This window comes from Chelonoidis abingdonii, chromosome 10 (genome assembly GCF_003597395.2).
Source record: "Chelonoidis abingdonii isolate Lonesome George chromosome 10, CheloAbing_2.0, whole genome shotgun sequence".
Lineage (NCBI taxonomy): Eukaryota > Metazoa > Chordata > Testudines > Testudinidae > Chelonoidis > Chelonoidis abingdonii.
The window spans coordinates 39,138,133-39,151,360 of record NC_133778.1 but is presented as its reverse complement, the minus strand read 5'-3'; the positions used below and the strand labels follow the sequence as shown (position 1 = coordinate 39,151,360).

At 43.3% G+C, this 13,228-nt stretch overlaps 1 pseudogene; it reads right to left on the bottom strand.

Annotated features, from left to right (window-relative positions):
- LOC116827195 (dynein axonemal heavy chain 11-like) overlaps nucleotides 1–13,228 on the bottom strand; it is a 209,705-nt pseudogene that overhangs the window by 68,519 nt on the left and 127,958 nt on the right.

Genomic DNA, 13,228 nt, shown 5'->3' with positions numbered 1-13,228 from the left:
TCTCAACAAGTCTTTTGGGTAATCTAGCAATTTGCTAACAACAGCCTCAAAGAAAAATAACAAAGCTTTCATTCTACATGCAAACTATGCAAATACAGTCTCTCTCAATGATGTGTTCCATAATCACAGCTTTAAATGTCTATGATCATGGAGGTATTCTAGCTGTTCCAGAATACAGGAATATATTTCATCTCTGGAGAAGATCAATATTTAATCTGGGTAATGACTGATTCACTACCATGAACCCTACTTGAAACTTAAAATAATTTATTTTCCTTTTATTCACTGAAAAGTTTGTTGTTATTTTTTTATAATGAATAAGAAGAAACCAAGGTAACTAAATATTTAAAGTTCATTACTTTGCAAAAATGTAACTTATAAATGCTTAATCTAAACAGCCTAATGGTCAATCATTAATTTAGGATTATATAACAACATGACTCAGTTTATTCTCCCAGTTGATAAACAACTTCGTAGCAAAACAAACTGAACCTTCCTAGTAGTCAGATGAATAACCAAAGTGATAGAGCTGGATGCAGAAAGGTTAATAATTAATAATTCTGGCTAAACAAACTCTGAATATACAGTAGTCTAATGACATAGTCTTCTTACTTGGGGTTTTAATCTGCATAGGGCCGAATGCCCTCCACTCCCACTGAGAACCTTGTGCAGCACTGGACTTTGAAGGCATACTTCTGAAAGAGAAACCTATTTAGCAGCTATTGAGAGATGATTATAAGATAAACACCTGAAAAGTCCACCTATAGTCAGGGCTTTCAGCAATTTTATGACTAAATGGTCTAACAAATAGGCTAACGATTTTACCTTTTCATTCCAGCACAGGTAGCTTTGTATAACTACAAGCCATTTTCCATTAGTTCATTTGTACTAGAGGATTTTGGTAATATTTTTGGAGGACATGGTTGGTGACATTAAAGGAGGCTGAAAGCTGAGCTGGAGCTCTCCCACTCCCAAATTACAGGCAGATTCATACCTAAGTGGTTCAGTGTCACTAGTGTTCTAAGCTACTTTAGCTTTTGAGTTGAATAAAAACAAACTGGAAAATTCTATTCTGCATGTGTGAAACTTCCCAGAGTCACCATTCTTCACCTCAAAACTACCAAATGATTTTTTTTCACAATTTCTTAGTAGCTCAGAAGTCCACAAGATTAACCCAAGCCAAGTCTGATATGTCTACTTTCTGACTACCCACAACACTTCTGATTACGGCACAAAGGGAAGAGTATTTTCTCTCACACACACATGCATATAGCCCTAGCTCCAAAACCTCTGATTTTGCTCAGACTCTTCAGAAACATTCACCTTTGGATCAAGAAGCAAAAATTTCAGCTTCACAGAATTAGTATGGAAAAGATATGCACAACTGGAAAACAGGGTACAGAACGGAAGTTGGCACACAATCTTTATGTACTATGCTAGTCTGCTACACGGGACTAGCACAACTTCCTTCACAATCGAACTTTCGTCATCCATTCATAGGCATCCACTGTGTCATCTAGCCCTACTCTCAGCATATGCTACAGCTTACCCCATTGGTAGGAATGGTGCTGCACTGTGTTTATTAAAATTATGGATCCTAGCAAATTTCTTATCTAAGGAATCCCTGTTGCCTATACACCTTTGTGCCTTCTCTGCTTTCAGAAGTATTTGTCCTATACTTTTTATGAGTGTGAGGTGCAAACAGAATTATTTCTCTAACATATATCAAACTTAGTACCCCAATTTAAAAATATGATCATCAATGAAAAATCCCCCTTCCTCTAAAAGTTCTGTAAACAAAGCCTCACTGGGATAATACGGGTGTTTATAACAAGCAGTTTTAAAGATGTTGGGCCTCATCCTACAGCCTCTATTTAATCAAAACTCTTGAAGGCTGACTGAGGATTGGGCCCATAAGCAGTAGTCACTCCATTCATTCTGTCCCATAAGACAAGACGTCCACTTTAGTGCTGTGCTGATGCTTGACTGGGCCATAAAGCTTTAGGATGCAATGCTGAGATCAAACCTTTGATGCTTGATGCTACTAACTATATGAAATTCATTAGCATGATAAGCGTTCCTCTAATGCAATATCAATGGCTGCCTTTCTCATATAGTATGAAATTAATCCTTCACCAACAGCAACTGTTTTGCAGTCTCTGTATCTTAGTTCAATAGACTTGCAGACAAATTGACAGGATGTGTGATAGGGGAAGCTGGAGAAGGCAATCTGGCATAAAGGAAACGAGACACGGTGAATGGGCATACCACAAGCCTCCCTCTACCTCCCTCTTTGGGGTGTCAGCAGTGCTCTGAGTGCTCCTGCTCAGCAAAATGATGAGCGTTAATACCTTCTTAGTCCCTAACACAGTGAGTGGGAGTTATTTTCCTCTTGACACACGTGCATTACTTATGGAATTAAGTTGAAAACATAGAGCACAATGCAGGGTAGATAAACCCAGCACCTCCTCTTCTGGCTTTACTTGTTGACAGTATATGACAGCCAGCAAGGTTAAAATATTCTTAAGTTTCAGGGGTGCAGGTGCTTGAACTAGTCTGATAATGACAGCCTTCGCTACAACACTATATTAAAAGTACATATTAGACAGATTTTTTTTTTTTTTGGTTCTTTTGTAGCAAGAAGACTTTTCTACAGGACACATCATTGTAGAATCTGGACTTGCAATTTACATCTTGAAGTCTACATTTAACAAGTATATTCTTCGGAAATCGTCAAATATGTCCTATCATTTTTAAGAAATAAAACAGTAAAGGTATCTGTAATTTAGCCTGAAACATTTTCTGAATTCATTTGACAGACTCCTGCCTTTTCTGTGATCTTTGTCATTTGCTGCAAATATCACAATTAAGCCAGCACACAGCAATAAAGACTTATTTACTTGGATTGCTCCAATACATAACACTTCTGAAACATTCTAACACACTGCTACCTTATTCATGTACATCTTTGCACTCTTCCAGCTTTGATCCTTTGGAATTTTGCCACTGGGAGACAAAAGAACCAGAACAGCAACAGTCACTTTGATTACAAGAGCAGGTGGGTTAGGGAAAGTTCTCAGCTCAGTCAAACTGAACTAAAACAACACAGGAAGGTTACAGCTATGAATTGTATCAACGACAGCTCCGGAACTGCAAAGCAAGAGAAAAGATTCTATTCACACCAGTTTAGAGAGTGAAGCAGAATTGTTACCCTGTTTAGAGTGGTTGAGGCAGCATTTGTGGCAGTGAGAGCAGGTCCACCTTTGGCAAGATCATCTTCAGAATCTTGCTTCTGCTTTGTCACTTCTGCTTGAATCGCAGCAACCTGGAAAACATCCCACAACCAGTTCCACACCGCACTGTGATGTTGCTGCAGGGTAAACAAGGTCTGGAAACAGACACATTTATGGTTGATTTCAGCCAATGAAATCCTATGACTTGGTATGCACAGGTGCAAATGAGGGCAGAATTTATCCCTTAATTTCAATGTCTAGGTTTTATCAATTAGCCACATTTATTGTATTTGGCATACTTATCTCTCCACAGTCTAAAGGATGTTATATCTATCTAAAAGATATAAGCTGTATAAATAATTTGCTAAATTAAAAACAGCATTATGCTGGCATTCAAAAATTTTCCAGAATAGCACTTAAGCCAGAGATGGGGTGCATAAGAAGTACTAGAAACAAATATGATGACTCTCATGCAAATGATCATGATGGTCTAGATGATCAGGATGGTCCATTCTAAGTCTATGAATGTGTATTGCAAACAAACAGGTTTTAGGTAACAAACTGAGGCAGATATATGAAATATGTAAAATACTGAATTCCCTAACATTTCACAGCTTTCATCAACACTCCCTGGATACACAATATGAAACAATAGAAAGGGGCAGTGATGACAGCTGTTACTAGCATCAAGAAGCCTAACAAACATCTGGCATATCAATCGAAAGGCAGACAAATGATCTGATAGCATTAATCAGAACTGGTCCCCCACCAGCTGCCACACCAAGTCACTTGAATTTGTGCCCAGTGCCAATTGTTCACTTGCTGGACGTTTAGATGTGCATGCTTCTTTGTTGACACAGTCATACTAAAAATGCTGAAATAAATCAATGCAACGTTGCTTTCACTTGGATGTAAAGGCAATTGTAAATGAGTTAAAGTTCAAAGAACAGGAGTAGAACAAATACTACTTGTTCCTAAACATTAGCTGGTAAATACCACGTGCAGATGGGATGGGAACAATGTCAGGCCTGACCCGAGGCAATGATCTTCATGCTCCTGGAAACCACATCAGTGAGGGCACACGAGAAGGAGATGGGATGCTTCCCAAAGTCCCCAGCTACTCTGGGCAAGACAGGACAACTAAATAGGGAAGGCTCAGGAAATCAATCTTGCTTCATGGTTTAACTGTTATTCTAAGACAGTGCTGTAGGGGCAAAAGGTCTTGCTAGACTCTTTTTGATGGACGTATAAAACTTCAGTCTGTGTTTGTTACAGGTAAAATCTCTTAGCTAACGAATTAGTCCTAGTAAAATAACAAGATAAAAGTGTTTTGCCAGTCTGAGACTAGATTAGGATTTGTTAGCAGGGACTGTTCACATTGGACACTTACGTTACTAACAAGTCTGTGAGACTGATTCCCCCCAGCAAGAGGTGGGTAGCAATTGCACCCACATGCATCAGATGGGGCAACAGCTCAGCATGGCTCACCATTGAGAGAGACAGTAGATGTTCTCCTCCGGGAAGGCAGCTTTAAAACATGGCCAGGGCTCTGTAGGAATCCCACCAGCAGAGGTTCTGCAGGAAATACACTGAGCGTGCTACCCATGCCATCTCTCAGTTAGTGCTACCTGCTTTTGGAGCTGCACTGGCCAGCTCTTGGCTCCTTGGCAGTGCAGGTTTTGAGGGTGCCTTGAACCACTGGGATCCCCTGCTCTCCCTCAATTTGGACCTTCTACTAATGGGGCCCACAGCCTGGATTTTGCCAGCTGGAGTTAATCAAGCTCTATATACGTATGCACACACGTGTGTGTAGATTTGCTCTGATATTTTACATGTGTTTATATGAGAGACCAGCTCAGTCTTGTTTTTATTAAGCGTATCTATACCCTCTGCTCCTCTTCATCCACTGTGGCTTTTTCTTCACTCTTTCTGTCTATTGTCCTATTTTGACAATGAGTAGCTCAGTGTCGTTGCTTCTCAGATGAAGTTCTATCGCTTGAACAGCAAGTTTAGACTTCAAATCTTCCACCAAATTATTACAAGAGAGAACTGGTAATTAAGTTTTAACAAGATTTAAATTATATTAAAAACAGACAGCTAAAAGGAGAGACTGCTTTGGGCTTTATTGTAAATTTGTATAATTATTTTTAGTCCTCTAGAGGATGCATAATTATGTTTCTGTATTTATAAAAATACTGCCCTGGAGGTACCAAAATGAATTTTACAGTCTGTTGATTTGCATATTAATATTCCTCTTGTGTCAGATATTTTCCTAACAATGAAATGTTCACAACCATTTTCAAAATGGCCATAGAACTTTACAATATTCCTGCCCTGGTTTTGAATCAACTGTTCTCTAATGAAAAAAAGGAGGAAGAACAAGATACCATGGTGATAGGCATGGAATAAAAACCCAGAAAAATAGATAGATAGTGGAATGTATAGAGAACTATACCTACGCCAAAACTATAGAGAACATACAAGTGTAAAGTTTAATTCTATCTCATGATTTAATGTTTTTGGCTCAGTTTACTTTTGTGCATGTATAGCTAAATATTTAGGCCCAGATCCACAATGGTACTTAGGCACCTAGACACCAGACTTAGGTGCCTCAGTCTCATTTTTAGGCTCCACTGACATCCACAAAACCCACACCTGGCTGCCACATAACCTTATAAGCATCTAAATTTTTGCTCTAAAAGTTTCCTAGGTGCCTAAAGTTCTGCCTCTGGGCATGTGTGCTGCATTCCTTACTCTGCGCATCCAGACACCTACCTGCCATTGAAGCCCCAGAGTGATCTATGAGCCAGGTGGAGGAGCACCTATCTCACTGAGGGCCCAGTTTTTCAGGGCCCCTGGAGCGGGGTCCTTCACTCGCTCTGGGGCCCCCGGAAAACTCTCGCAGGTCCCGGGCCCCCAGAGCTTCTTCCGTTCCGGGTCTTCGGTGGCAATTGGGTGGCGGGAGATCCTTCCGCTCCAGGACCCGCCACCGAAGTGTGCCGAAGACCTGCGGCAAGGGGTCCTTCCACCTCGGGACCTGCCGCCGAAGTGCCCTGAAGACCTGCAGCGGGAGATCCTTCCGCGCCGGGACTCACCACCGAAGTGCGCCGAAGACCCACGGCAGGTGGTCCTTCCACCCCAGGATCCACCACCAAAGTGCCCTGAAGACCAGCGGTGGGGGGTCCTTCCACTCCGAGACTCGCCACTAAAGTGCCCCGAAGACCCGCGGTGGGGGTCCTTCCACCCCGGGACCCGCCACCAAATTGCCCCGAAGACCAGCAGCGGGGGGGTCCTTCCACCCTGGGACCTGCCACCGAAGACCCCAGGCCCCCTGAATCCTCTGGGTGGCCCTGATCTCACTCATGGGACCTGATTTGGTAGGCACACTCAGAGGCATTCAGAATCTAGCTGGTGGTGCTGGCAGTGCCCACCTTTTCACTTTAGCCCAGGGGTTAGAGCACTCTCCTGAGATGTGGGACATGCCTGTTCAAATCTTTTCTTCCCCTCAGGCAGAGGGGAGGAATTGGACCAAGTGTCCCACATCCCAGGTGAGTGCTCTAGCCACTAAACTATGGGATATTTTGATGTGGGGCACCCTCAGTCTCCCCTGTTGAAGCTGTTGCTCTTTGGATAAATACTTAAAGACTCACTGTGTGATAAACAGAGAATGACTGTGTGCCTGGTGGTCTGGGCACCCATCTGGAAGGGTGCCCAGTACCCCTGCTCCAATGAGTCTTTCGTTGTTTCCCACAGAGGAACAGCATCAAAAGAAGAGAGAAAGGAGACCCACATCAAAATATCCCAGAGCTCAGTGGTTAGAGCAAAATATCCCTGGGAGGTAGGGTTTGAACAGGAGACTCCTGTCTCCCCTTATCATGGATGTCCTCCAGACTTCCAGTCTGAGGAGGAGATTAAGAGAGACACAGACCTTACTTGTTGCTGCCTCAGAATGATCTTTAAAAGCTAGGATAGCAAAGGTGAAGGAGGGAGCTCTGAACTGACACACTATTTGCACCACCAGAGCACTGGTAGAGGCTCTGGGTCAAGCTCTGGAGTCACGTGGATAAATGTGAACTTTAGTATTCCAAGAAAAGACCAGGAACGGTCAGGGTCCAAAATGCTCTACACTGGAAATCTCCTCTTTAAAATTTCAAAAGGAACTCACCACTGGCCTCCACTTCCTGCTTATTTTTGCCTGTTACTTTATGGACCCCTATTTTTTTACGTCCATAAGAGATTTTTCAAAGACACAAACTCCAACTCCCATCGAAAGTTAATGTCAGTTGGGTGCTTCTCTGCACTTTGTGCTTCTGAAAATCTCCCATTTTAAATATATATTTTTAAAAAACAGTAATAATAGCAGGATCATACTAATACAGGATCCAAACCTGTGGTCCATGTGTAGGCAAACTCTCATTGACATTCAGTTAACACAGTGAAATCAATGAGAGATTTTCTTGCATGTGGACTGCAGAATCGGACCTCTACTTAATGGTAATCCAGTTTTCTTAATGACAATAAACTCATTGGGTTTACAGTTATCTTCGTATGGAACTAATTTATTGCTACTAAAATAATGTAGTATCATTACCATTGCTTAAGCAATAATCTTAAACAGTTATTCGTATTTTAATCTTATATATAGCTTATCATCCAACTTTATAAAGAGATCTATGTAGGCGGTTTTTGATCCACACACACACACAGAGTAGAACTGAGATGTACTTTGTGTGCCAAAATTAAATGAAAAAGTGACAATGTACAGTGTCTAATATTAGCAGGTAAGGTGAATTTTATGCAAAATACGGAGTGTCAGTCAACTGCTGGCACAGGGCAACACTTGTTAGTCTCTAAATGATCTGATTGCATGTTCACAACTACCATTTCCGTGAAGCCTCATTCAAGGAGATATTAATGGCCATTATTGAGCTGCAACACAAAGGTATCACAGAGGGAAAGTACAAATGACACTCTTCAACTGTTCCTTGTAAGCATAACTCCTGAAATGGGATCTTTTGACCTATATTCACTTATCAGACTGGTTAAAGACTCGGTAAAAAGGTTAAAACAAGAAAGGATTGAGCTAATTGTTTCTGTTGAAGGATTGATTGCAAACTGGCTACCATATAATATTGGGGGCGGGGCGGGGCGGGGAGAATTAGGTTGCCTAAAAAACAAAGCCCAGAGAGGTCTTAAGATTTTATAATGGACAAATGTTTGGGAAGCTGTTTGAGAAAAATTTGCACCTGTACTTTTGCACGCACAACAAACCTCAGGAACAAAACTGCAGATGCAATTCAAAGGGACTCATCCTTACACAGTGCTAAGCATCTCCTGCAATGCAAAAGTGGGATATGAAGATGCTCAGTATCTTGGAGAATACAGTACTAAGGGCACAAATCACAGCATTTAGATGTCTAACTACCTGCACGCCTGAACTTCTAAATGCATGCACCTCTAAACATGATTATGGATTTATCACTCAAACACTGTTGCTTATTAGTTTTAAAACAAAGTGCAGAAATGCACAATATGTTTCTTGCTGTTTAAAATGTTCAGGTTTTGTTTCCAATGCTATTCAGCTGTGGGTAGACTGTAAGATTTTCAGGGCAAGGACCTATTTGCTTGCAGCTGCTATTTGCCCACCAACTGCATAATGTCATTGATAATAATAATAGCTCTGTATCTATAGCTAACAAATAACACAAATATTTGAAAGTGCTACCTGTGAAGCTGTTGTCTGGAGCTTTTCTCTTCTTCCCTAATAGATTCTGATAGAGTTTGATAAGTTCCAGAAAGCTCTTAGGAGCTGCATAGTTATGATGTTTTTCATTCTGCTCATACTTGACACTTACTTCATTAACACTTGTATGTGCAAAAGCAATGAAGTGGCTGAAAAGCAAATGCACAGAAAATAATACTTTGTAATATACAAATGAAATCCCCTATTTTAGGCTCTAATCAAGGTGATGTTTTGCAAGCAATGTTTAGCATCACTAGTTGATTTAATCTCTCTTTTTCAAGATGACGCAAACAATTAAGGGTCAGTTTGGGGTTGGCTTCTGTGTGCCTGTGTGTGCAGGGGGTGAGATATAAGCAGCCTTCTTCCCCACCTGGGCAGATATAAACAGCCTTCTTCCCCACCTGGGCAGCCGGCATAAGGGTCAACCACAACTGTAGTGCTTTTCTCAAATAGCACAGGGACTGCTCCTATTCTGAGACTCCAGAAGCACAATCCACCCCAAAGAGACAGGGGAAAGAGGTGGGCCAGGTTTGCAGAACGGGCCCAGTACACCAGAGGGGATATGTTGCACCCAGTGAAAAGATGTAACAATAGGCCAAGATGGGGAGTAATCTGCCCCCTCGAATTCGCCAGTGGCAGCACTTTTTACTCTGGACTGTTTGCATTTGGCACAGTTTACCCTAAATGAAGGAGAAAATGAAAGTGCTTTGAGGGATGTCTGATTTTGCAGAGACAGAGCATTGCAAAGAAACAGACATTTAAAGTCAGATGAGTAATGACAATACGACTATCCATACCTCCTTAGTAAAACAGTTAATACAATACCCTCTAAACCTGATTTATTACTAGCACCTTGTGCCAGGAGTTTGCAAACCTGGGTAGTACTTGGCTGCCTCATTATACAGACTCTGCACCCTAGACCCTTTCTTTTCTGGCTGGTGTCATTCTGGAGTAAAACATCATTGGGTACCATACTAGGTGATGCATTACATGAATACATTAGAAAATCAGCTGGCTCAGTCTCTCAATCCTTGGCGTCCAGCAACAGCTGACTCTGATGATGTATCACACGAACACCCCAGTCTATCATTGCAATACATCAGAGCAAGGCACTGGTCCGAAGGTGTATTACTCAAAATATGGCATTGCTGAAAGAATCTGTCCAGGAGAAGGAATCTAGGTTAATTATGGAACAGAAGGTACGGTACATTGCTAAGAGGAGGAGGCTTCTTAGCTTCAAATTTTTGATGCATTGGTAAAATACAATTTGAATTCAAACAGATTATATTACAAGAGAGGGCCATGTTGTAACTGTAATTACTCATTTGGAGACAAACTCCACAGCTGGGTCAAGATGCTGCCACCTGTGTTGCATATCAGAGTAGGGATTAGGTACAGTTCATAAAAAGTCTCGGTGGGCCTTGTTCTGCCCTTGTGCACAGAGGTTTCCCATTGACTGGGAACACTGCTCGTGCATCTGAGGGAAGAAGTTGGCCCCGAAGTTTCAAGGGAGCCATCTTGGGATTGAGATTGCTCACCATGAAAAGGGTGTGTCTGTGCCCAATGCCATGTGAGGAACTCACATGAGTCTCATTGGAAGGTGATGAACTGGCAGTGGAAATGAAGCAGGACTCTTGTGAAGATTGTTTTCAACAGTGCCTCCCTCAAGCATGTTAGAACAGAGCTGGGGACAAAGTTACCAACTATCACTTTTTCAAGTCCAGCTCCTCTCAAACTAGGTTGCTTTCAGAGCCATTCACTGGCATCTAATTCAAGGCTGTCACGTCTTTTCTCCAGACTCATTCCCCATTCTGATAGTCCAGATAACTCCTTACGCAGCTGTGTCGCAGATGGTGAAGTAAGCAGGGCTGGTGCAAGGAAGTTTCACGCCCTAGGCGAAACTTCCACCTTGCACCCCCCACCCAGCTCACCCTCCCTCCCCCTGGCAGCTAACCCCGCCCCCAACCTGGGGACCCCCCCCCCGCAGCAGCTACCCCTCCCGACCATGACAGCTAACCCCTCTCCACCCCATCCCCCATGGCAACTAACCCTGCCCGGGGAGACTCCCCTTGTCCCCCCACGGCAGGTAACACCACCCGGGGAGACTCTTCCCCATCCCCTCGTGGCAGCTAACTCTGACTGGGGAGACCTGACCTCCCCCACCCCCACCACGGCAGCTAAGCCTGCCTCGGAAGACTTCCCCCAGCCACGGCAGCTAACCCTGCCTGGGTTTTCCCCCATCCAGCTCACCTCGGCTCCGCCTCCTCCACTGAGCACGCTGGCTCCGCTCTATTTGTCCTCCCCGCCCAAGCGTGCGGTACTGATTGGAGGAGACTTAGAGCTGGGCTGTGTGCTCAGTGGAGGAGGCAGAGTGGAGGTAAGCTTGGGCGGGGAGCTGTTCCCCTCCCAGCCTCCCCGGTTACTGCAGGCAGCCCTCCTCGCGTGCCCCCCAACCCAGCTCACCTCCACTCCACCTCTTCGCCTGAGGGGACTTTTAGGTGCCCCCAATCACTAGGCACCCTAGGCAGCTGCCTAGTTTGCCTAAATGGTTCCACCGGCCCTGGAAGTAAGTGTGTTGTGTCTCATCCTACTGCATGGTGGAGGGTGCACTGGCTCCTCCCGTCCCCACACCCACTTGACCCATTTACTCATTGCTTCCCATTGTGCTCAGCTGATGGGAAATACTCCTGTGAGGAAGGCATTACTTCCTCGGGATTCAGACACACGAGCAGAGCGCTGATCAGTGTGTTTCACCTGCATACCCAGTGATAAGAGATGCTTTCCCACCAGCAGGCAGGGCACCATACAGAGACCTACAGTTCTTGGTCCTCTTGCAGATACTGACCACTGGTTAGAAGTATTGCAGCTGTTGGCGCTCTTCTCCTCCTAGTGCTGACACTATTACTACCAAACCTTGGTTCACAACCATGAGTTTGCACCTTTGAATCCTTCCACTGCCCCCTCACTGCCCTGCATATCCAGTTCAAACTTCTTCCCCAGCACACCTCTGTGACTTCATCTCCTACTGAACGCCTCTGCCCTCCTCCACTGATGACAGCCTTCATGATCTTTCCTTCTTGTTGGTCTCACCCCATCTGCATGTCTTTTAAGCACTGCTCCTAGGCTTGGAACGCCCTCCTATATCAGAGTTCAACAGCTCACTTACCTCAGTCCCTTAATTTATTTCTGCTGTATTACCACAAGAAGTACAATTAAAAACTTAACGATTTGCTACAGAACCTCAATATATGCACAAGCCAAAATAGGTCAATGCCTATTATTTTAACCCTTGTCCTTCCTTTCCTCACTATGCTGTTACCTCTTCTAAAATTGGATCACTAATTCCTCGAGCTAAGCCTTTCCTACATATATGAGTCTGAAAAGCCCCTGTGCACATTTGAAGCAATGTAAAAACAGATAGTAATAGTATCTCAGGTTTCAGAGTAGCAGCCGTGTTAGTCTGTATCCGCAAAAAGAACAGGAGTACTTGTGGCACCTTAGAGACTAACAAATTTATCTTCTGTTCTTTTTAATAGTATCTCAGTATATGCCCAATTCTAATCTTTAATACATTTTCAGGGAAAGCCTCCAGCTACCATGGCATCTGAACTAGGTAAAACAATGAAGCTGCATCATTGTAACAGATGATGGATATAGGAACGGCACTTGGGAAGAGGGACTTCACAGCCACGTCAAAGAGCTATTCAGAGTGAGAACGGGAACAGAAACTAGAGAGCTTGAAGTAAACAGAACAAGAAAGTCCAACACTGCTATGAGTCCATCTACGTTGCAATTCAACACCCGCGGCTGGCCTGTGCCAGCTGACTCCGGCTCGGGCTGTGGGGCTGTTTAATTGCATTGTGGATGTTCAGACTCAGGCTGGAGCTGGAGCTCTGGGACCCTTCCGCTTCTTCAATTTTAACCAATTAATTAAATTAAAAGCTGTTTAATAACAGTCTCAAAATCTTAATGAAGCATTTTATTTAGGGTCCAACAAAATGCTCAATTCACCTGATATCTGTCCAGTTCTAGCTGGGACACTAGTCAACACTGTTATTCTGCACAAATATGATTAATAGCATATGTAAATATGATGACTCAAATACATGAATGGGGGTGGCCGTTTCAGGAATGTGTCATATATTTGCTCGAGACAGTTTTAGGCTTTGTTTTGTTGATCAAAAGAAGATCTAAACAGTCTTCTGTTTATGAAAGATGTCACTCACACTGATATGCATGACAAGCAGCCCCA